Source organism: Pan paniscus, chromosome 17, assembly GCF_029289425.2.
Source record: "Pan paniscus chromosome 17, NHGRI_mPanPan1-v2.0_pri, whole genome shotgun sequence".
NCBI lineage: Eukaryota > Metazoa > Chordata > Mammalia > Primates > Hominidae > Pan > Pan paniscus.
Window position 1 is genome coordinate 84,076,592 of NC_073266.2, and position 24,137 is coordinate 84,100,728.

A 24,137-nucleotide genomic window follows, 5' to 3' on the forward strand; every position below is an offset into this window, starting at 1 on the left:
CAAATTATGGCATTTTATGTAGTAATTAAATAGACAAAATGACAATTCAGCTTAAAACTGGTGAATTCAATAATCAGTTACACTGATACTATAAAACACTGAATAGAAAGCTTGCACAAGATATTTACTCTTTTTTAATTTCAAAGATATGGGGAAGAAGTGTTTATCAGCTTAACAAAAACAAAATCCTCTTAGGACAATAAATACAAAATGATAGTTCTGGGTAAGAATGGGTGAATGTTTGTAATATGTAAGAATGATATGAAATGTATCTTCTAGTATTTAAATATTAAAACAAAAGACTCTGGCTATTGAGTTTTACATTTAAAACTTTCCATTGACCCAAGGCTCTCTCTTCATGATGGGTACTTCTAATCCTTATATGTAACTTAATAGTTTTGCATTTCCAACATCTACATCCAGCCAAATTTGATTTATTTTATGAAGAAAAGTAATTTTGTAAGATTCACAATGGAGTTTAATGTCATATAATCAACAGAAAAGCCAGAGGTCATGTTAGGACTTTTTCTACATGATTGTGTTTTGAATCTTCTGCATGTATTTTTGAATGACTCCTTAGAGATTTTTTAGGTCTTTGGCTCGTGTTAAGAGGAGTTGTTAAAAAACACCGAATTAAGAAAGTACACAGGGATTCTGTGGTCCCGGTATACTCCCTTTAAGCAGATGTATTCCTTGTTAAAAGTTTACTTAATGAAGGTCATAGAGAAATTCAACTGAGGTGAAATTTATCTTTATGTTACGTATTTGAAATTCAGATAAATCTGCTCTTTAGAAATTGCTAAAATATATATTTTTGGTAGCTGATGAATAAAAATATTTGGAACTGGTACAATACTATTCATGAAAAAGATATTTTTTATAAGTTTGGCAAATTATCACCAACACTGATATGAAGTTAGCTGGCTGTGTTTCAGTGAATATAATTTTTGGGAACTTTATATTATGGTATTTTGATACATATAAAGATAAATAAAATAGTGTAATGAACACCTGGATATCATTACCCCGTTTCAGTAATTACCAACACATGGTCAATATTGTGTCATTTCTACACGTGCTCACTTTTTAATATTAAAACCAATTTCAAATTAATATCATTTTAACCACTGAAGCCACACACACACACACACACAAGTATACATGTTATGTAAGTGTGTATATACACTTTTAAACATCAAAGCTTAAAATTAAGAAAAAATTTTAATATAATAAAATATTCATACAGTGTTCAAATTAAAAATCTTTATCTTTGAATTAAGATTTAAATATGTCCACACAATGCAGTTTTTTGGTACATTTCTCAATTCTCATTCGGTCTGCAGGTTTCCTCCAATTTTTCTTTCCGTTTGTATGCTGAAGAGTCAAGGTTATTTGTCCTACAGAGTTTCACATAGTCTGAATGTTGCTAATTGTATCACTGTTGTGTGATTCAGTATGTTTCTTTATCCTCCATATTTTTTATAAATGTTTAGGGGCTTGATTAGAAGTAATACAAAATATTCATCAAAAATATTCATAGCCAATCTTATTGCATGACATCTTTAGTAGACTAGGACACAAAATATATGTTCAAGAAACCAAAAGAAATGTTGAACGTGTTAAGCAGAAAAATTGAAAAAATAAAATAAAGATTAAACTTTTAGAGAATAATACTACAATGTCTGTGATGAAATACACTGCATATGATTAATGGCATATTATTCACACTGAGAAAAAAAACAGTTAAACTGAAGACAAATATAAATCTTCTGAAAAAACATAATGAGAAACAAGTTAAAAAATTAAAAATGAACAAACTATCATTGAGTTGTGAGACAATTTCAAACATTCTCATTTATGTATAACTGCAGTTTCTAGAACCAATGAAATTTAGAAACTCATACATCCAAAATGTTTAACAAAACTTAAGCACAGGTGTTAAAAAATATTATACCAAGGAGCATCATGATTAAATTACTCAAAACCATTAATAATGAGAAAATCTGGAAGGTAGTCAACGATATGTTATATATAGAATAATAAAGATAAAGTTGTTAGCAGATGTCTCATCTCAAACAATGCATGCCAAATGACACTGCAGAAACATTTTTAAAGTATTGAAAATGAAAAGAAATTAATCCAACTGAGAATTTCTCAACAAATCACAATGATTTTTGTAAAGAGATCAGCTGAATCGAAAGAGAAGAAACTGAGCTGTCAGGTATTGGAACAGCTAATCCAAAGAACATGTAAAAAAATTAAGAGGTAAGCCTTTAGACACTTAGTGCAATAGTATAAGCAAGAGGCTAAAACAAAAGAAATTGTTGCATCTCCTTTTTTCATTTCCTCCATGGAACAGCACTCTAATTCAGAGGATAAGCACAGACATGTGGATCATTTCATTATAATGGTAGTGCTACAAAAAACTAAGTCATTTTTTATGGACTCTGGGGTCGGGGGAGTGCAAGGGGAGTGTTAAGAGTGAAAAAGTACTAAGTACATTGTCAGAGTGGGTAACTGTCTTCAAGGTTTCACCCACTTTACTCAATAAGGAGACCTCATCAGAAATGCTGGAGAAAGACCTCTGCCCAAGGCCACAGATAAAGCCCTCTTTACACTTTAACACTGGGGCTAGTAATGCAAATATGAGAAGAGCATGACCTAACAGAAGGGACTGTGTCCTTGACTGCAACTCCCTTCAGAGAATGCAATGCACTGGTTGTGCATCAAATCTGGTGTGACAAGGGAATGTTTTCGCAGTGAGTACTGTACTGCCAGGTCAAGTCTTTATAGCTGCCTATCACCAGGCCTGAACAAATCACAGTTGTTACCCCAAAGCCGTATTCCTAATCTTCAATAAAGGAAAGTGGGATGAAGACTCTTTCTGGCGTACAGCATCAGCACACAAGGGGAACTACAATACGACACATGATTAAATGAGTCCTTCAAGAAGAAATAAAATAATACTAGAAGGAAATCTGGATCTATGCAAAAATAGAATCACCAGAAATGGAAGGTATATCAGTAAATAGAAATACCTTTTTTAAATTATAAAATCATTAAAGGAGAATTGGCTGTTAAAGCAAAAATAATAACAAAGTATTGTGGAGCATACATCATTTACAGAAGTAAAATGTATGAAATTAACAGCATAAAGATTAGGAATATGCTATTTTAAGCTCCATAAACCATATATAAAGTGGTATGATATAACTTAAAATAGATTATAATAACGGTACATGTGCATACAATAAACCTAAAGCAACTACTAAAATAAAGTAACAGAGTTTACTACAGGCTACAAAATAGATAAAACTGAAGCCTAAAGAATACTCAATCTAAAGAAGAAATAAAAGAAAAAAGTGAGCAAAGGACAGGTGAAAAAAACATACAAGTAGCAAAGCGGTATGTTTAATATTAACCATAATAATAATCACTCTAAATATTAATGGGATAAAAAATCAAAGTACGAGATGAGGATTATTAGATTTTTAAAAAGACTCAACTATATGTCTTTAAAATGATTTAAAATATAAAGGTACAGTAGGTAAGAATTTAAAGAATGAAAAACATATATCTTGCTCAACTCTAGTCAAAAGAAAGCTACAATGGCCATAATATTAGATAATGTAGATTTTGGGACAAAGAATATTAGCAGTGATAAATAATATCATTTCATAATTATAAATTTCATAATAAGTGATAAACATATCATTTCATAATTATAAATGATAAACAATGTCATTTCATAATATAAAACAATATCATTTCATAAGAATTATGTCAATTCATTAACAGGGCACAACTTTTCTAAATGTTTATACACTTAATAACAATGCCTCAAAATAAATGAAATACAAGATGAAATAAAACCTTATTGTATTACAAGAAGAAACACACAAATCTATAATTCAAATTGATTCATTTCTATTCAACATTATACTGAAAATTCTATCCAATGAAATAAGAAATGAGAAGCATCTAGATTAAAAAGATAAAAATATGTTTATTTACACAGGGCATAAATACACATATAGAAAATCTTATGAAATCTATAAAAATACTGGTAAAATCTATAGGTAACTTTAGCAGGGTTGGAGGATACACAGTCAATATTAAAATCAATTATATTTCTATTTACTAGCAACGCATAATCAAAATTTAAAATTTATACAACAGTACATTTTATAATAATATAAATAATTCAAAGATTGGGACATAAATCTAACAAAAATGTGCAATACCTCTCTATTGCACACTATAAAATACTGCTAAGAGGAATCAAGAAAAATCAATATTATTGGAGATATTTATTATGATACTGGATCAGAAAACTCAAAATGGTTAAAAATGTCAATTCCCTCCAAAGTGTTGTATAAACGCAATTTAAAAAATACAATTAAATTAAAATTAAAATACAAAATAAAATTCCAAACAGGTATTTTTATAAAACTTACATGCTCATTCTATAATTATATATGCAAAAGTATGGGGCTTAGAATAACTCAAAGAACATTTTAAAAGAAGAGGAAATTTGGAAGACTATGCCATCTGACTTTAACACATAATGCTACAGTAATCATTATGGTAAAGTATTGGATCAACAAATAATTTAGTAGAACAAACCACAAAGTGTACAAATACACCTACATTTATGTGATCAATTGATTTTTGAAAAAGTTCAAAAGGTGAATCAATGGAGAAATAACAGTCTTTGTGCTAAAACACCTGAGTATTCGCTTGAGAAAAAGATACTTTCATCCATAGTTTACCGTGCACGAGGTCACAAAAAGTGCATACAAATTTAGATGAAATACTTGTAATTTCTTTGGCAAAGATTTCTTACAACAATATCAAAGTGCGCTTGTTAAAAACTTAAATTGGACCATATCAGAATGGAGATAATCTCTGTATCAGATCCCATTGCTACTGTAAAGAATTCCCACAACTCAGTGTCTTAAAATGATACACATTTATTGTCTTACAGTTCTATAGGTGAGATGTTTAAAATGAATTTCACTGGACTAAACCAGGGTGCCAGAAAGGTCATGCTTCCACCCAAGTCTCTAGAGGAGAGTCTATTTCCTTACATTTTCCAGCTTCTCAAAGTGTATTCTATTCCTTGCATGCCTTGGTTCATATCCCACCTCTAGGCCAGCAGCAGAGCATCTTCAAATTTCTCTCTACTCTATCTTCACATTGGCTTCTCTTTGTTGTGTTAAATTTACCTCTTCTCCCTTTATAACGACACTTATAATTTCCTTTAAAGTCCACTTGGATAATACAGGATAATCTTCCTACCTAAAGACCATTAACTGAATCTCATGTTTATCTACAGAGATCACAGTCTTTGGTTTTAGGTGTGAAGACCTTGATATCTCTGAGAGCCATTATGTGGTCTACCTCAGATGATAATTACATGAGGAAACAAGTCACAGACTGAGCGAATATTTGTTAATTATATATCTTGTATTCAGAGTGTACAAGGACTTTCAAAACTTGGAAACAGAGATTCATCACAATTTTTTTAAATACGCAAAATATTTAAAGAGACATATCACAAAGACTTGACATGTAAAATAAGTTAAAAAAAGATAATCAACACCTTCAGTTTCAACGGGTAAATGCAAATTAAAACTACAATGAGATACCAGTAAACTCTTACTAGAACGAATATAATTAAAAGACTGACCTTATCAAGTATTGAAGAGAACATAGAGCAACTGTACCTCCCATACACTGCTAGTGTGAATGTAAAATCGCATGACTATTTAGAAAACAGTTCTGCAATTTGTTAAAAAGTTAAACATATACCTACCATATGATCCAGCCATTCTAGATATTAGCTAGATATCAAGGATATCTATCTAGATATCTACCTAAGACAAAATAAAATTATATTTCCATATGAAGATGCTTACATGAATATCAGAGCAGGTTTATTTGTAACAGAAAAAAACTGGGAAAAGTCAAATGTCTATCAACAAGTCAATGTACTAAGAAAGTGTAATATGTCTATGCAATGTAATGATACTCAGTAGTGAAAAGAAATGAACTACTGATACAGTAATATCCAAAATAATAATGAGTAAAACAAGCCTGCCAACAAATTCAGGTTGTGTGTTTCCTTTTGCATCTAATTTTAGAAAATTTAAAACAATCATAGTGACTGAAATCAGACTAAGAACTGTGGGAAAATGGGGGTGGGAGGAAGATCAGGAGGGAAGGATGATGAAGGGACCTGAGGAGACTTTTGAGGGCAGTGATGATTGTGCTCATTATCTGTATTGTGATGAAAGTCTTAGAAGTAGAAATATGTCAAAAATTCAATTCAACTTGAGTATATGCGGATTATTGTGCCAATTATACTTCATTAATGTTGTTAAAAATCTTGACTTGTCAAAACCTAGAAAAACAAATTAGACAACTAACCATGGAACAACAGATAATAGATGTTTCTGATGTGTCATGATATGACCTTTATAAAGAACATTGCCTATAAAGTATTTTACCAAAAAAAGTTGAAAGCTAATTTTCAAGTTATGGGAAATTAACCTGTAATAAAAGAACAAATTAAACGGGAAACAAAGTAAACAAAGTAAAAGGAAACAATCAAACAAACCCAAATTGTGTCTTTCTACAGATTTGCTACCCACAGTGTAATCTGTGGAATAGCAGCATCTTACTACAGATGCGAAATCTTGAGCTTCTTCACAGGTACCGACTTTGAGTCTGCATTTTATCACACTCACCACAAGGTCTGAATATACAATAAATTTTAAAAAAGCATTGATCTACCACAAAATTGATCTAATTTATTTGACATGTCAAAAAAAGCAGGAGTATAGGAAAGATATTGCTCTAGATTAAGAAAGATTTAAGATATACTAGAACTAGTGTAAAATGTGGGCATTGTTTGGGTCACGACTTTACAAAACTGTTTTTATATTTGCATTTTTATGGATTTATAAAAAATTTAGTCTGTATAAGGTATAATACATACTAATGTAGAGATGAGCAATAGATGATAATGAGAAAGTATTGCCAGTTTTTTTGGTCATTGAATGTTTCTTTCTTGTTATATAAAAACACGCCCTATTTTTAGTCGTGTATACTTGAAGCATATTGGTATTAGAAATGACAGGGTGTCTTGAGAAAAAGTATATTTTCTTTAAAATATCTCAAAAAATGGAAGATAGGCAAAACCATTGTGGTAAATTGATAATAATTGTTGAGTTCGGGTCACGAGTATTTGGATAGTTGTTCTTTTATTATTCACTTATGCTTAAAATATACGTATTAAATCAACAACAAAAATATACAGCAATTCGTACTTTTAAATCAATATGTTAAACAAATACAAGTAATTATTGTAATACCAGCTATTGATGACAATGTATAGAAAGCAGAACTATACAACACTCATAAAATGGAAAATTTGGACACTATTTTGGAGAATAATTTGGCCAAAAGCAATAAATTTTACAATGTGTATATAAAGTAGCAGTTGTATTTTACTATTTTATAACCTAGAGAAATATTCAAATTTTTCCACTGGGAAGCAAGTATAAATTGGATTAATTGAAAAAAGAATGTTTAAATTAGGATACCATATGATAATAATTATATAAGTGTTTCACAATTACAAGGCAATGTCCCATAATACTCTTGGCATAAAGCAATTAGTTAAGTTAGTAAGTCTAGGCAGAGAAAACTGACAAAATTTGTCATGGTAATTACAATGATTGAAATAAGTGAAATTTGTCTAAAAGTTGAAACTTAGAAGTTTCTGCAAGATTCTCCTTCCTCGAAAACAGTTTAAAGTAAATATGACAAACAACAACACTCATGACATCTGGGTCATTTTTCTACCAAGTGCTATTTTTCCCTATTAAATATATGATTGAAATATTTCTCAATTCACTTTAAAGTTAAAAATCATCATTTATAATTCTAAGGAAAAAGCCCTTTAATTTGAACACCCTTAGATAAAACATTCAAGAAAAATGAATGGTAGCAGTAGGTATATCTCAATAATGAAATACTGTGGCTTTGTTTATACTCCTCTATATTCCAAACTTTCTATAATGGTCATACATTTCAGCAGAAGTGAAAAACATTTCACATAATGCTCCACTTCTGACTGAAGACTGGTGGCAGCTGTCAGCATTGCTAGACTGAGAAACACTCTGGGCTGAAACCAGGCAAATAAGAAAAAATGCTCTCGCCTGAAATGGGCCCTGGATAAACCAGCAGTGGCATTTTGCCCTGCATTTGCAATCTTGTTTGTATTTTCCAATCAGATGAATATGCTAAAAAATCTACATAACATTTCAGTATGAAGAAATGCTAATACTATGTCTTATGTTAGTGTGTTTTTATATTTTCTCTTATTGCTAATACCTGGGAATGTCAATCCATATTTATTTTCAAAGTTGTAAATATATTTCAAAATAAAAGTGCACTTATATTAGCACAATATTAGATACTAAACTAATTATAATCATATTTAAATAGCATTATTATAAGAAGAAACAACATATTATGGCCAAGTAAAATTGCGAGTATGTTTGTGATGATTAATATTAGGTGTCAACTTGATTGGATTGAAGAATCCCTAGATAGCTGGTTAAGTATTTTTTCTTGGTGTGTCTGTGAGGGTTTTGCCAGAGGAGATTAACAATAAAGTCAGTGAACTGGGAGAAGAGTCACCCTGGTTGTGGTTGGGCACCATCCAGTCACAGCTGCCAGCATGGCTAGAACAAAGCAGGTGGAAGAAGGTGGGAGAAACTGGCTTGCTGAGTCTTCTGGCTTTCATCTTCCTCCTGTGCTGGATGCTTCCTGTCCTTGGATATCAGACTTTAGGTTCTTCGGCCTTTGGACTCAAAGTGGTTTGCTGGGGGCCTCTCAGGCTTTTGGCCACTGAAGGCTGCACTGTTGGCCTCCCTGCTTTTGAGACTTTGGGACTCGGATTGAGCGACTACTGGCTTCCTACCTCCTCAGCTTGCAGAGGGCCTATCTGGGACTTCACCTTGTATCCGTGTGAGTTAATTCTCCTAATAAACTCCCTTTCATATATGCATATATCATATTATTATTGCACCTCTAAAGAACCCTAATACAATATTTTATTTAATGTGTTAATTACATCCCATATGCTAGGACTTATATTCAGTAATTTTAAGTGACCTGTCCTGTAAACAAATGTATTCATAACTAGTGCTACAACTGATCTTAAAGACATCAAGTGTATTCTATACACTGTACTTTATTGAATGGAAGAAAAAAATGCATAAATATCTAACACTGTGACATCTGTATCTAATGGTTCACTTTGTTTACATTGAATAAAGATCTATAAATTACATTTTAATGTTTGGACCATTCTTCAAATGACAAAATATATGTTTTCTATTATCTCTTCTTAGTATATAATTTTTCCCCTTGTTCTAAAGATTCTTGAGGTCAAGTAAAAAAAAATAAGTCAGAATGATGGATTTGATGGCTGTGTGGGGGAAGACATAAGTTGAAGCTGGGAAATGTGGATGGGATAAATTTAGAAACTTAATCCTGTTTGTGATCTCTTAAAAAATCAAGGGAAACTTGGCAGCTTCATAGAATGACACCATGCATAAAAAGACTTTGAAATGGCTTTCTCAGAACCACTAGTATGAAATATAAAGAAATGTGAGTGGATACAGTTTGCATACATAAGTGAAAAGGAAGCAATATTTTGGGGCCAAAAATTTTAATAACCCATGTGTCAACTCTTTCTCTAAACATTCATTGCACAGCACTAAAATGTGAAAGATCATTTTCTGTTTTATTTATGAACTCTCATTAAGCATATAATTTGCATATTTACTGTCACCAAAAAAAAAAAAAAAAAAAAAAAAAAAAGCCCTCTGGGACAGCTACAGCAGTGTGAGTCAGAATAGCTATACTGGAGCCTCTGATGCCCTCTTTGACATTACACAGCCTTCCACATTCACTATTGATGTGAAATCCTAAGATATACAGCAACAAGTGCCATTTCATTTCTGGGCTGGATATCATGAACTTTATTCAGGAGCAGTGGTAGAGGACTGTGGATTAATGAGCAGTATATGTGAAGTGGTAAGCACTGACAACATTAAGACTGAGTGTGCAAAAGTTCTAAAATGAAAAGAGATAGATTCCAATTGGTTAAATAAATGCTGGTGAAATTTCATATTCTTAGATACAGTATTTCACTTTTTCTTCCCCTCCACAAACTATCAGAACATAATTTGCCCTTATTTGTCAAGGGTAAATTTTTGTATGCTCCTGTATTGAAGATTTGCCTAAAACACCTTTATCAGTATAGATCTTAATTATGTCTTTACCATCTTTGCAGTCTGATTTTTTAAAATTATTGTACTTTTTATGAGCCTTTGGTGCTCTCAGTGTTATACAAAAATAAACATCAGACATATAAGCATTGATAATTATATTCTTTGTTTAAAAAACATAGTGACAGGAATAGAATGAAATGAAGGGCATCTGAAATTTATAGGGTTCGTGTGAGAAAAATAGGAATAAAAACATGATTTTCTTTTTTTAACTTTTATTTTGTGTTTGGAGGTACATTTGCACGTTTGTTATATAGGAAAACTCATGTCACAGGAGTTTGTTGTACAGATTATTTCATTACTCAGGTACTAAGCCTAGTACCCAATAGTTGTTTTGTTCTGCTCTTATCCCACCTCCCACCCTCTGCCCTCAGGTAGGGCCCAGTGTCTGTAGTTCCCTTATTTATGTTAATGAGTTTTCACCATTTAGCTCCCACTTATAAGTGAAGACATGTGATATTTGGTTGCCTGTTCCTGAGTGAGTTTGCTAAGGATAATGGCCTCCAGCTACATCTATGTTCTCACAAATCACGTAGACCAATGAAACAGAATACAGAGCCTAGAAGTAAGACTGCACACCTACAATCATCTAATCTTTGACAAAAACAAGCAATGGGGAGAAGACTCTCTATTCCATAAATGGTGTTGGGTAACTGGCTAGCCATATACAAAAGATTGAAACTGGACCTTTTCCTTACACCACATACAAAAATCAATTCAAAATGGATTAAAGACTTAAACATGAAACCCAAAACTATAAAAACCCTGGAAGACAATCTAGGCAATACCATTCTGGGCATAGCAACAGGCAAAGATTTTATGACAAAGACACCAAAAGCGATCACAACAAAAGGAAAAATTGACAAGTGGAATCTAATTGCTCTTAAGAATCCCTGCACAGCAAAATAAACTATTAACAGACTAAACAGGAAAACTACAGAATGAGAGAAAATATTTGCAATCTATGCATCTGACAAAGGTCTGATATCCAGCATCTATCAAGAACTTAACAAAAATTTACAAGACAAAACAACCTCATTAAAAAGTAGGCAAATACATGAACAGACAGTTTTCTAAAGAAGACATACACTTGGCCAACAAGCACATGACAAAAAGCTCAGTCTCACTTATTAGAGGAATGAAAATCAAAAGTACGAGATACCATCTTACACCACTCTGAATGGCTACTATGAAAAACTCAAAAATAACAGATGCTGGTGAGGTTGAAGGGAAAAAGGTACACTTACACTGTCGGTGAGAGTATAAATTAGTATTTACATTAGTTCATTTATGTCATCATTGTGGAAAGCAGTAAGGCAATTTCTCAAAGAGCTGAAAACAGGACTACCATTCAACCCAGCAGTCCCACTACTGGGTATATACACAAATGAATACAAATAATTCTATCATAATGACACATGCATTTTCACTCATGCACACATGAATATACATACCATAAAGGTACACGAATGCTCATTGCAGCACTATTCACAATAGCAAAGACATGGAACCAACCTCACTGCTCTTCAGTGACAGACTGGATAAGAAATGTGGTACACATATACCATGAAATATTATGCAGTCTGATTTTAACTTAACCATCACATGAACACAGGCTATTTCTTATTAATTTCCTGTGTGTTTGCAGTCAAACCTGTACAATATTTTCATGTTTTTCTAAAATGTGTTTTTTCTCTTAATATTCTTATAACAAGATATACTACAGAAAAATAAAACACTGTTTTACTTCTAATATCTAAACAGGTATTCTACTATCCCTTTGATTATTTCAGAAGATAAACTCATATAAACCTGTCTTTATTTTTAGTTTTCATGTACAATTAAAAAGCACTGTAAACACTCTCAATAGCCAAAATCCATTCACTGGGAGGAGGTACATAAAATTGGTCTCACAGTTGAACAAACGACCAACCGTTGAATACAAACATTAAAAAATTTATGTCAACATGTTGTTACTCAGCAGCCACATAATTTGGTGCCATAATTGTCAAGTGAAATAAAGAAACGGAACACATACAATATAATTTCTTTAATTGAAGGAAAAAAGTTGTAGACAAATGCAGGGAAGAAGTCCTGGATATGTATAATATAAATTGATTTTATATAAATAAATGTTATTTTGCACCATAGTAAAGACCAAGAGAGGCACTCTCTACTGACTTTCGGGTTATTTTCCCAAATAGTTTGAGATGGAATGTTCTAAAGACAGTTTGCTGGAGATAAGAGTAGCACATGTGGAGCAAGGATGGCTGAATAACTAACTCAACACCAACACTTGCTAGTTCCATCACCTTGGACGAATAGCTCGACCTCTGGTTGTCTCAGTTGTCTCATGTGAAAATTGAGGATAATTATTATGCCTCTCAAGGTCTGTGTTCTTGATGAAATGAGTTGCTGCATCCAAAATACTGTCCGGCACGTATTAAGAGTTAAATGCTTTTAGTGAGCTACATGAAAATAGCTATTGACAGGTGAATAATAAGCATCTAGTGATTTCTGCATTTCTCAAGGTCGAAATATTCAGCTATTTTCATTTCTGCTAAAAATATACACACATAAAAAGCTTTGTAAATGACTATTGCAAAAACACTTTAGTATATATTTTCCCTGATGTATATGTTCCACATGTATTTTCAAATTATTTGAATGTCATTATTTTTTTTCTAAGCATGGTTAAGTGACTATGACAGATACATATTATCATGCTTGAAGCAATACATGATATTGCATGGACATATATAAGCTGAAAATGAGCCCAGTGTGACTCAGAACAATTATATTTTCAAAGAAGACTAATTATGACTTAAGGGATGAAAAATATTATAATCTATGCACTTATGCAGTTTGAAACTGAATCTAATTAGAAATTGTCTTTTCTATGACCTCTTCTTGGTTACATAAAGCTAATTATTCCATCTGTGAAAACTTGTAAAAATATAATGTATTCCGGAAAGCTCATGGAAAGCTGAAATATTGAGCCCAACTAAGCCCAGCTTCTCATAGAGAAAAACAGATGGCAATTAATATAATGTCTCCATTTTTAGAAAAATATTGAGTAGGCGTGGCCAAAATGATATATCATAGACTTAGAATTTGTGGTGATCAGAGAGTTCCAAACCTTTCCCAAAACAAAGAAAAACAGAAAAACTTAAAGGTTTTGAAAATGCTACTAAAAAATAAGAATAAGAGTTTCTCTTCATCAATTTAAAAACACATCTTACCTCTCCTCTTGGGAAGTGAACACATGAAGCAAGCAAATACTATAAAGCCTTCGTGTGAAACAAATAGGAACACATGGCTCTGGGGGACTGGAGTGGTAATATTTAAACGGGGAAGTAGTTAGAGAATATCACCTATCTTTCTTCTAATTTGAGAGATTCTTTATAAAAAGGAAAAAAAAAAAAGAAGGAAGCCACAAAGTGTCTATAAACAGTCCCCTTTCATTCCAAAAGCACCTCTGTAGTACCATATAGAGGAGTTAACATGGAGAGTTAGTGGCAGATTTTACACTATGTGGTGAAGTCTATTTTAAAAAATGATACTAACATTGTCTCAATGCTCATTTCAAAAAGGTACTCTGTATTTTTGTGAATTTATTTAAATCTTGTCTGTGTAGTTAAACACAGAAGCAAGAAAATTAATATTAAAACAATGTTAAGAAAAAATAAATCCCCTTCTTGAATTGTTGTGGCTGGAATATCTTTTGGAATGCGTATTACCTATTGACTTTATTCCCACTTCCATGCCTATCCTTTTATTTAATCTATTTTTATCTTATATTAACATTTTAATTTTATTAGTTAGTTACAATATGATTTTAGTCTTAAAAGAAATTATTTGGATCTTCTAATCAGTGCTCAGAAGCACCTGCATTACCAGGACATTGAAATAATTGTTCTGTTTCTCCATCAAACACCCTAGATCCATGACCTTCTATTGCCTTCTTGAAGGTGATATTTCATCCCAGCACTCTGACTAATCCTGCTCTTCAGCAAAGGACAATATAAGTAAGAGAATCAATAATAACATGGAGGCAGAATTGACAAAACTTAATGACCAATTGGATGTCAAAAGAAATTGCCTGGTTAGGAGTGTCAAATGAGAGTTGGGAAACGCAGAGGTTAAGATACCTTCAAAAATCACAAGTGACAATGCTAACTGGTGCTGGTTACTCCAGACTCAGAAGGAACTGCGATTGCTATCATGATATTCTTCCTTCCACTCCATCACTCTAAGAAAAGCTTAGGTTCAGATTTTTAAGATCTCATAAACTGTCCCTAACTTCTGAATGACTAATCGGATGAAATGGCTATGACTGGTATATAAAACAAATAAAAAAAGAAGAACTAAAATGTTTTGGTTACTGTGGTAGATATATAATTGTTTACCAATATGTCTCTTGCAATTGCACAAGGTTACATGACTGGTTTTACTAACAAGATATGAGTAAAAGTGATGTACACCATTTTCAAACTGAAACACTGAAAAGCCTATGAATAATTGTCTCGTCTTTATTGCTTCCTAGTTTGGCAATCAGTAGTTGAAGGATGGTGGAGCCTCTACCAAGCCTGGGTCACTGAGTGACTGTGAAACTTGGATACACTTCCCCCACTAACTCCCACCCGATGTTTGTGGTAGGAGGTTGCTGAGAAATGGAAGGTTAATTGGTTACTGTAATAGCCTAGCTCCCAGACTAACAAAATCAACTGTGTCTCTAATGCCATAATGGTACTCATCTGTTCTCTTAGTAATTTGTCTCATAATTCAATGATACAGTAAATATTATATTCATTTCAAAAGAGAAGAAAGATCAAGGTGAGCTTGTACAACAACTCCTCAAAAAATGTCATTTTGTTGAATTTCATTTCAGTGTAATATTGATGAGAAAAAAGTTGATTCACTGCCAGAGCCACTATCTGTGTTGAGTCTGCACATTCCCCCCATGTCTGCGTGGGATTATGTGGATCCTCCAGTCACTTCCCACTTCCCAAAGCTGTGCACATCAGGTTGGTTGTTCATCTACAAGGTCCTAGTCTGAGTGAGTGTGACCATGTGAGGGTGATCCTGCAATGGGATGGCACCCTGTCTAGGGTTGGTTCCCACCAATCTCCCTGGGTTTCTGGGATAGGCTCCTGTCACCCATGGCCCTGAACTGGAATAACCAGGTTGGAAAATGAACGAATACAAATTATTGTAAAATGAAGATTTGTAAAGTACATGATCATCATACAAATGCAGGACAATAAACTATGCTGGGTAGGAAAGAGTTCAGCGAGCCAGCTGTTATTTGTTAATTCTTGTGTTTGAACTTCGTGGTGGCCAGAGGTGATCCTGACAATCTTTGTTTTGCAAACATTCATTTCTTGATTTAACCCATCACCACTACAACTGCCAGTCACTCACTGATTCGCCCAAAATTCGGTAAATAATGATCTTACTCGTTTTTACTAATCATATATATCTATATATATATACAGCTCAGATTTATTTCAGTGTTTAATATTAGAAATGTTTTGGTCCTTATTTATAAGTTTAGTGAAGTTTTTGTTACCAGAAATATGTCATAGGGACTAAACTCTCGTTTATCTCAATTAGCCTCTGATAAAATTGGTTTTATTACACAGTGTTTCACTTAAAGTTACAGTTTGAAGACCGAAGTGGAATATATGCAGATACACCACTAAACTACTGATTAGGGAATCATACATCCCAGGCTTCTTTTGATGATTAATGAATTAACAGCTTTTTTAGAAAGCAGAGAATAAACAAATAATGCTTCCTACTTCCAACAATAATAACAACACAAGAAAAATTTTAAAAAGTAAAAATAAAAATCTTTAAAGGTTGATGAATAAGGTAGACTGAAAATTTCATGAACCTTCAAATAAATCATGATGGTTTAACAAAACCACCAATTACCATACATGTAGAGTGGGAAATTCCATAGTCATAAAATTATTCAAAGACTGTTTTTTCCTAAAACATTGTTCAGAATAATGATCAAACATTATGTTAGTTAACCATGTTTATCACGTAAATTATATTTGACAAATTGAATGAATATATATATTTGAATATATATACATATATATATACACACATATATATATATCTGTAAAGGCAACATGAAGGATTACATATTTTTCTTCGAACCAACAGTGTATTTCATTTTCCCAAGAATTTCTAACAGTATTTATTTCTTTGTTCTTATGCTTTCATTATGAAGATATAGTTTCACTTTGCACTTGTTGAAACTCTTTTTAGCCACTGCTTAGTATAGTAAATAAACCATTGTATTCAATTTGACAGTTTTTGCTGATGTTGTGATAGTAGCTACATAATACCTAGACAAACATATCATCCAAATGTTCCTTTCTCCAATTATCAGTTGTCCTTTCAGCACATCTCTCTATAACTGTAATATCTATAAATTTACTCTACTATCAAAAATAATACTTAGTAAGCACCACTGCCAAATGGTATAGAAAGTATTATTTTGTTATGGAAAAGATATAATATAAACATGATTTTATAAAACACACAATCCTTCGTGAATGGAAAAAGAAAACTAAAGTCATGCACTTTGTTAATTTGCCTTTCTTTATGTATATATATGTTTGTGTTTTGTAGAATCAGTACAAAATCTAAAAATTAATATAATTATATCACAGAACCACATAAATCTGATTCACATGAACTGAGTGAAATATAAAAATCATTTGATCCAAGCCTGCAAAAGCACTTTATTTGACAATAGCAGTAATTGTGACTTTAACAAATGAACAAATATGACAAAACTATTATTATTTTATTTGTTAGACCTCATATTTAGTTTAAAATTTTATTGTGAATGTGGAGAATACCTCAATCTTTAAATAAATATATAGACAAATAAGGGTTAGTTTGATCCCTCAATTTCAGGGAAATTGTTTCCACAGAAACATAGAATCATTTCAAAAGCTTGACAAAACAGATAATCCCACTCCACAGCTACTGATTCATGAGCTGGGTATTTTTTTTAACAAGCCTCAAAGATGACTTTACGGTAAATATTTTCATGAAATATCATCACCATCACCATCTTGTCAACCATACTGAGTGTTTACTCTGTGATGATTACTATGCAAAGATAATGGCATTCCTTAATTGACTTGTCTTACAATAATTCTATAGTATATGTTCTATTATGTTGCTATTCTATAAATGCAGATACTGAGCATATTGAAGTTAAGTAACTTGTCTTAGCCATAAAGCAATTGGTGGGATTGGAATTAAGACAAAGAATTTTGCTTTCTTTAGAGCTGGTACCTTTAACCAATGTCTTTGCAGAAGCCATTTTCTGGAATATGTATATCTTTAAAAAAAAAAAAAGAAAATGCATGTAGAAGTTGGTTAACACTTATTTATAGAACAGTGTTTTTCAAACTTTTCATAATTTATTCTTCTATCAGAAAGAAATACTGCTGGTGAACCCCAATATTTGTATATGTATTTATATACTAATGATTCACAAACACAAATGTTATCACTATGTAAAGTATTTCCTAAAATGAACTCAAAATTGAAATGCAAAAGAATGAAGTAAAGCATAAATATAAATGAAATTTCTCATATTTTTCCATAGTTCATTTAAAAGCATGGTGAGCCTGCTGTGTTATATAAACACTTCCTTGCAGACTTCCCTGTAAGATGAAGGAGCATGGCATAATCATGTTGGATTTTGCGGGTCTGTATCTTCCACCTAATCCTGTTTGGGGTCTATCATTTTCCCTTTCTTCCTCAAGAGGATAATCAGCAGTGATTTTTTTTTATGTATTACTTTTTAAGTTCTCATTTTGTAACATTAAGTCAATGTTGACTGGTAAGTAGAATCTGCATAAAATGTAATGATTTGTACCTCCATGATACGATAGTTTCATGACACTAGTCAAGATTCTTAAACAATCTCAGATTGAGTATCTTCAACTGCAAGATGATTTAATAAATGTAACCTCTAGATCTTCTGGATAAATCCCATTAAAAATAACAGAAACTGTAGTTAGAATATATCAAGTGTTTAATAAAGGTCCTCATGTCATATAAACATGTGATTTATTTAAATACTTATAATGTCTGACTTCTTTAAATAAATGCTTATTAATCAGTTCCTGGAGTGCATAAGATAATCACTGGTAATCACCCATTGCTACAAGAATCATCAAAGGAGCAGCTCTCAATATAAATGCTATTTAAGCCATGCAGGAGAGGGCTCCTTCCAAGTCAGAATGATTGAAAACGGGAAATATTTGCTATGATCATTTACAAATGATTTTAGGTGTATACACCGAAGATTAGTGTGCATAGTTTCTATTATGTAAAATTTTCAGATTTGGCAGTAGACAACAGTACAAATCTATCATAAATACTTATAAAAACTAAGAGAGTTTAGATAGAATTTTAATTTAGCAGAAGGTTAAAATTCTTACCTTATATTGTCACTGTCACGTCCGAATATAGATTTTGAAAATCATTGATAATCTAGCAACTTACAAGTTGAATTCTATTTACCTTCTTTCCTATTTACTTTAATGGAAAAAACATTCCTGAAAAGTCATACTGGTATTTGAGGAAAATTAAATCTTGGGGTTCTATTTTGAAGACATTTTTTGCACATTCTAGACATAATATCTTCAGATTATGTGGCTTCAGTGAATATCCGCCTACTGAAGCATCACAAAACAGTCTAAGCAATCCATATTTATCTCTTTTCTAATCTCCAGACCTACAGAACTACTTACCACGAGGCATTTCAAAGTGCATACTGAAATTCTTACTTTCTATTCACCCTTCCACCTAATCTTTATGTTCCTTCTTTCCCTTAATGAAATCAGCATCCTGTTGAAAGCTCACACTTGAATAAAAGGTTCTTCTCTAATGTTTCCTTCAGCTAACCTCCCATATACATACATTTGAGCATGAAGCCTGACTAGAGATGAACTATAATCAATTCTATGTCTTAAATCCCTCAAGTAAATTCATTTACCTCCTATTACCTCTAAGTTCTTAATTCATAATAATTTTAAAATCTTTATTTTGTACATATTCAAATATGAACAAATAATTGTACATATTTATGGGATACAGAGTGATATTTTGATACATGTATTCAATGTGTAATGATAAAATCAGGGTAATTAGGACAACAATCACCTCAAACATTTATCTTTGTGTGTATGTGTTAGGAACATTCTGTATCCTCTCCTAGCTTTTTAAAAAGTATAAATTAAATTATTGTTAACTATATTCACTGTACAGTGCTATAGAAAAGCCGAATTTGTTCCTCCTCTCTCTAGCCATAATTTTATATCTATTAAACAATCTTTCCCCATTTCCCCTTCTTCCATTCTTTCCTTTCTCTAATAATCATAATTCTTCACTCTATTTCTCTTAGCTTAATTTTATTCTAGCTTTCAAATAAGAGTTAGAACTTGCAGTGTTTATCTTTCTGTGCCTGACCTATTTCACTTAAAGTAATGCAGTCCAGGTTCATCCATGTTGCTGTGAATGATAGAATTTCATTCTTTTCTATGGCTGAATAGTATTTCATTGTGTATATACACCACATTTTATTTATTCTTTTATTTCTTGATGGACACTTAGTTTTCTTCCATATATTGGCTATTGTGAATTGCAATACATATATTGCAATACACATTGGAATGCAGATATATTTTCAATATACTGATGTTCTTTCATTTCAATAAATACACAGTAGTGAGATTGTTGAATCATATACTACTTCTATCTAGTTCTATTTTTAGTTTTTGGAGAAACCTTCATACTGTTTTACATAATGGCTGTACTATTTTACCTTCTCACCAACAATGAAGGAGTTTCATTTTCTCCACATTCACAACAGTATTTTTTTTTTAGACTTTTTGATAATGGACATTCTAACTGGGGTGAAATAATATCTCATTGTGATTTTGATTTGCATTTCCCTGATGATTAGTGATGTTGAAAATTTTTCCATATACTTATTGGCCTTAGTTCATAAATTCTTGTTATAAATTGTTTATAATAACAGCAAAATAAATAGGAATTGTATTTTTGAAAGTAACCAATAATGTTTCTGGAGTGTTAAATACTGAAAGTCATTTTATTTTCAATCTCACATCTGTGACTTTATCTTAAAGAAATAAATTGATATCTAAAATGTTCTTATACAAAAAAATTTATCAATGTATTATTTATTGTGTCTAAACTTAAAACCTAATTGCTGAGATAAGCCGTGTACTTTTTGACATATAAGTTCTCTTAAGTGTTTAAAGATGTTGGATAGGATTATGGCAAAGATATTTGGAGACTTGCATAGTAGAAAAACTTAGTAGTCGAAAAAACCTCAGGGTATCAAGAAAGTAGAGTTCTACATCACATTTTATTAAAAAATAAACTAGTGTTAACAGATGAACACAAAAATATATATATTTTCTAATTTGTCACTGAGAGACCACAACATAAAGAATAATTCTGCTTATTTCTTCCACTAATGTACACCATAAGTTTCCAATTCTGATCTTTTATATCGGCCTTCAATTAAGAAAAATTAATAATTTGCTGTATAGCTGAAGAGAAGTTTTAGGAGTGAATCTCAGGAAACAGAAATAATGAATTGAAGGGTAACTGGAGGTTAAGAATGAAGTTCCACAATCCAAAGTAGTCTTTCGAAGAAGTTGCTGAGAGAGGGAAAACAGAGAGTTGGGATGATAGCAATGAGAGGTTTGGAGTTAATGAAGATTTTTTAGAAGACAGATAATGTGCTGAATGAAAATGGGCTAAATGCCCCACTTTTTAAAGACCCAACTGTGTGCTGAATTAAAAATATCTGTTTCATGTACAATGACACCCACAGGCTCAAAGTAGAGGAATGGAGAAAGATCTATCAAGCAAACAGAAAACAAGAAAGAGCAGGAGCTACTATTATTCTTTCAGACAAAACAGACAACTATCAAAAATGACAAAAATCGGCATTACATAATGATAAAGGGTTCATTTCAACAAGAAGACTTAATTATACTAAATACATATGCACCCAACACTGGAGAACCAAGATTTAGAAACCAAGGTATTGAAGACCTACGAAGAAACTTAGATAACCACACAATCATAATTGGGAGACTTTAACACCCCAATGACAGTATCAGACACACTAATGAGTTAGAAAACTAATAAAGATATTCAGAACCTAAACTTGACACTTTACCAAATGGAACTAACAGACAACTACAGAGCAGTCCATCAAACAACAGTAGAATATACATTCTTCTTATGTACATATGGCACATGCTCTAAAATCAACCACACACTTGGCCATAAAGCAATTCTCAACATATTCAAAAAGCCCAAAGTCATATGAATCACAATCTTGGAACACAGTGCAATAACAATAAAAATAAATACCCAAATGTCCAACAATGATAGACTGGATTAAGAAAATGTGGCACATATACACCATGGAATACTATGCAGCCATAAAAAATGATGAGCTCATGTCCTTTGTAGGGACATGGATGAAATTGGAAATCATCATTCTCAGTAAACTATCGCAAGAACAAAAAACCAAACACCGCATATTCTCACTCATAGGTGGGAATTGAACAATGAGAACACATGGACACAGGAAGGGGAACATCACACTCTGGGGACTGTTGTGGGGTGGGGGGAGGGGGGAGGGATAGCATTGGGAGATATACCTAATGCTAGATGACGAGTTAGTGGGTGCAGCGCACCAGCATGGCACATGTACACATATGTAACTTACCTGCATATTGTGCACATGTACCCTAAAACTTAAAGTATAATAATAATAAATAAAATTAAATTTAAAAAAAAGAAAATCACTCAAACCATACAGTTACATGGAAATTAAACAAATTGCTCCTGAATGACCTTCAGGTCAATAATGAAATTAAGGCAGAAAGGAAGAAGTTCTTTGAAACTAATGAAAATATAGACACAACATACCAGAATCTCTGGAACACTGCTAAAGCAGTGTTAAGAGGAAAGTTTATTAGTCTTAAATGTCCATATCAAAAAGTTAGAAAGATCTTTACTTAATAACGTAACATCACACCTAGAGGAAATACAAAAACAAGAGCAAACCAACCCCAGAGTTAACATAAAAAATAGCTAGCTGAGCTGAAAGAAATGGAGACATGAAAAACACATATAACATCAACAAAACCAAAGTTGTTCTTTGAAAGAATAAATAAGATTAGTATAGTACTAGAAGACTAATAAAGAAAAAAAAAGGATCCAAATAAACAAGACTGGAAATGTCCAAAGGGACATTACCACTGGCCCCACAGAAAAAAAAAACAAAAAAACCTGAGAGACTCTATGCACACATAGTAGAAAACCTAGAAGACATTGATAAATTCCTGGAAACTTACAACCACCCAAGATTGAATCAGGAAGAAATTGAAACAGATCAATAGTGAGTTCCAAAATTGAATCAGTAATAAAAAACCTACCCAACAGGAAAAGCCTTGGACTAGACGAATTCACAGCCAAATTATACCAGATACTATAAAGAAGAGGGGGTATCAATTTTACTGAAACTATTTCAAAAATTTGAGGAGGATGGATTCCTTTCTAACTCATTCTATAAGGCCGGCATCATTCTAATACCAAAATCTGTCAGAGACTCAACAACAGAAGAAAACTTCAGGCCAATGTCCTGGTGAACATAGATTCAAAAGTCCTCAACAAAATACTAACAAACCAAATACAGCAACATATCAAATTCAATCCATCATGATAAAATTACCTTTTTTCCTGGGATGCAAGATTTGTTTAACATATGTAAATAGATAAATGTGATTCATAACATAAGCAGAACTAGAAACAAAAATCACATGATGATGTCCATACACACAGAAAAGCTTCTGATAACATTTAATATCTCTTCATATTAAAAACCCTGAAAAAAAGGCATAAAAGGGACATACCTGAAAAATAATAAGAGCCATCTATGACAAATTCACAGCAAACATGATACTGAATGGGCAAGTGCTGGAAACATTTCCCTTGAGAACTGGAACAAGACAAGGATGCTGACTCTCACCACTCCTATTTAATATAGCTTTGGAAGTCCTAACCAGAGAAATAAGTCAAGATAAAGAATTAAAACACAAACATATAGGAAGAGATAATGTCAAAATATCTCTCTTCACAGCTAATATGATTCTATACCTAGAAAAGTCTGCCCAGAGGTTCCTAGATCTCATTAAAATTTCAACAAAGTTTTGGGATATAATATCAAGATACAAAAATCAGTAACATTTCTATATACTGATAACATCCATGCTGAGAGCCAAATCAAGACCACAATCCCACTCAAATAGCCACAAATAGAATAAAATACCTAGGAATACAGCTAGTCAGGGAGGTGTAATTTCTCTATAATGAGAGTTACAAAAGTTACTGAAAATCAAAGAGGACACAAATAAATGAAAAAACATTCCATGTTCATGGATAGGATTAATCAATATTGTTAAAATGACCATAATCCTCAAGCAATTTACAGTTTCAATGCTATTTTTATCAAACTACCAAAGACATTCATCACAAAATTTTTTTAAAAAGCATACTAATGTTCACAGGAAACCACAAAAGAGCCCAAAGAGCCAAAGCAATCTTAAGTTAAAAAAAAAAAAAAAAGCTGGAAGAACCACACTACCTGACTTAAAAGTGTACTACAAGGTT

The 24,137-nt window shown here is 32.2% G+C and overlaps 1 protein-coding gene across 6 annotated transcripts in view; it reads right to left on the bottom strand.

Annotated features, from left to right (window-relative positions):
• Positions 1-24,137, bottom strand: part of CDH19 (cadherin 19) — a 102,345-nt gene that overhangs the window by 71,237 nt on the left and 6,971 nt on the right. The window lies entirely within an intron of this gene.